Source organism: Pangasianodon hypophthalmus, chromosome 20 (genome assembly GCF_027358585.1).
Source record: "Pangasianodon hypophthalmus isolate fPanHyp1 chromosome 20, fPanHyp1.pri, whole genome shotgun sequence".
Classification (NCBI taxonomy): domain Eukaryota; kingdom Metazoa; phylum Chordata; class Actinopteri; order Siluriformes; family Pangasiidae; genus Pangasianodon; species Pangasianodon hypophthalmus.
This window is the reverse complement of record NC_069729.1, coordinates 473924-476423: the sequence shown is the minus strand read 5'-3', so window position 1 is coordinate 476423 and position 2500 is coordinate 473924. Positions and strand designations below refer to the sequence as shown.

The 2500-nt window shown below is 41.9% G+C and overlaps 1 protein-coding gene across 2 annotated transcripts in view; it reads right to left on the bottom strand.

Annotated features, from left to right (window-relative positions):
- The window catches only part of tmcc2 (transmembrane and coiled-coil domain family 2), a 9060-nt gene that overhangs the window by 56 nt on the left and 6504 nt on the right, over positions 1 to 2500 (bottom strand). For both annotated transcript variants that reach the window (XM_034314462.2, XM_034314463.2), the window contains exon 5: positions 1 to 2500. This exon is cut by the window's left edge and continues 56 nt beyond it; it is cut by the window's right edge and continues 935 nt beyond it. The gene's annotated coding sequence lies outside the window, so the exon portion shown is untranslated.

Sequence of the window (2500 nt, the reverse complement as noted above, 5' to 3'; positions counted from 1 at the left end):
TACCATGGCAACCAGTGACTCTTCCAATTCAATTGCCATTCCTGTCAATGATGTCTCTGTAAAGGGGTTTCTAATCAACTCTTCTGTTACAGACGCGGCTCGATTTTTAGGGAAATGCTCACGGAACTGCATTTGCATATCGTTTAGTTGAGCCCCAATAACCGGCCGCATGTTGGCTTGTCCAAGTGAGGTCACCATAATGACAGTTCTGATAAAAACTTATCACGTTTTTACCCTGAAGTCCTGTGTTCAGATCATTAAGTCGGCTGAAAATGTCAGCTAGCTCATAGAGTCGACTGAGAACTTCTCCTCTGGAAAGCCTCGGTACGTCACTGTGGAACCGCAGCTGCATCTCTCTTGACAGAAAACTTTGAAAAGTCCAGGATGGTCCAAGATGTTACCTTCTCTAGTAGGGAGCTGAACATACCTGTGGAATTTAGGTAGAACTCACAGCACTGTGTATAAACCTGACTGGGAGATAAAATCCATTCTGCAATATAAATACAGAGCATCGGTCCTAAAAGAAAGACACGCCATCACACCGGTTTGTAAACGTGTTTATTAAGATTACAGTGCAGTATTTGGTGGATTTTAGCAAACAGGGTATAAATATGAAAAGTGAGTGAACATGCGCGCTGATGGTGTAACTGAGACTCTGTACAGTCCTGCGATTATAAAACAGCTGTGATGGACAGAGTTACTGATCAGAGCGCTGAGGACCCGAGAGTTCTCCCAGGACGTAAAGCGAAATACACATACAGTCTGGTTTGGTTTTTTTTTTGTAACCGACGGCCACAAATATAAACTTTATAAAACAGGTAATGTGATGCTGGATGTACTCAGTGGCAGCTTCGTCATCATGATGGACGTAAACGTGGACGAACTCGGCGGTATGACGTCATGCAGAACGCTGAAACATTCACGAAAACACCCGACTGCCATCGCTGTGAGGTTAAAAGTCTCGGCTTTCTGCTGATTCCAATATTATATTATTAACTCTACTCTAAATATTAGCCAAGATGTTGCATGTAAAGTAGTGATGTGATCAAAACTGTTGCTAGGCAACTAGAAAATACAGTCCTCAAGCAAAAGCTAGCTACAAACCAAGGCTAACAATTTAGCTAGCAAGAAAGTCTTTTAAAGAGACAATGTAAAGACGTAGAACCATCCAGAACATCAACATTTACCTCAGGTGTGTCGGCAAATTACAAAAAAAATACTTAGCATCAACTGCTAACACAAATAACACAAGTTTTGCTTCACCACTGCAACACAATCCAACAACACAACAAAAAACACATTTATTCAAACATCTGGAATGATTAGAAGTGGTTTAGCTGAGTTACAACTTCCAAAGTGGCATATTGCTTACTAATCTGAGACAGTGACATACTGCTAGCTGGTTTAGCGGCTAGCTTGCTAGCAAACATGGCTACTGGGTTTAATTTCACAATACAATAGTTTCATTAGCACTAGTTTGCTTGCTAGCACATTTTGTAGTCATGTAGCTGCTGCTAATGAGGTTACGCTAAAGTGCAGGGTTACTGATCGACGTATTGCGCAGCCCGCTAGCTTCTACAGCCGAACACTGCGTGCTGCTGAGCTGCTTCACGGACGTATTTACTGACTGTATTTCACAATAATATCGACGCAGTATGAAAGCCGAGACTTTATAAGAACAGAAACAGATAAAATGCTGAAAAAGGCCCAGAATCAAGTGTTTCAACCTTAAATCTGCCGTCGCTATTTCACACACAGATAACAGACAAAATCCTGATCTCATGCAACAACATTCAATTCTCATGGAAGGTGAAAAAATATATAGACGCCCTTTCCGTGTGTCCATCATCCTTTCTTCTCTTACAGAAGGTCAGATGAAAGAGTGTAAAGCTAATCGGTCTCTGGTGCTGTATGCTCTCTAACACACCTGCCATATTTCCTGGACTATAAGTCGCATTAATTTAGTTTATGGTCATACTCGGTCTAAACAGCGCTTCAGCGCCCCCTAGTGTTAGTGCTGCTGTCGCTCAGCACTGCATAGATACGGTATAAATACATGGACACTGCGCTGGCTGGCTGTGACGCACTGTCGCGTCCTGCAGTGCCTCCGCATTGGAGCGGTACACGGTGGACTTTACACTTCACAAGCAGTGTTTTATTTTAATAATTAACGTGGTGTTGTTCACGATTGTCACTGATACATGTACATAGTTGTCGACATCATGCACTCTGACACAAGACTGTTACTAGAAGTGTAAGGTTTAGAGTATGGTTTACGGTTATTACGACTGCACTAGCGCTGCAACCGAGTCACTGTTGAACCGGAATGAAGTCCTATAATATTGCATCATTTATAAACACTACTGCTGATAACAGTCTTCCATTACAGACCAAAGTCCAAATAAAACCTTTATTTTTCTATTATTCAATCACATAATAGACACTGCAGCACTAACTGTGTGTTGAGAGTGTAGAGCGCCAATATGGCGGATTCTTCGAA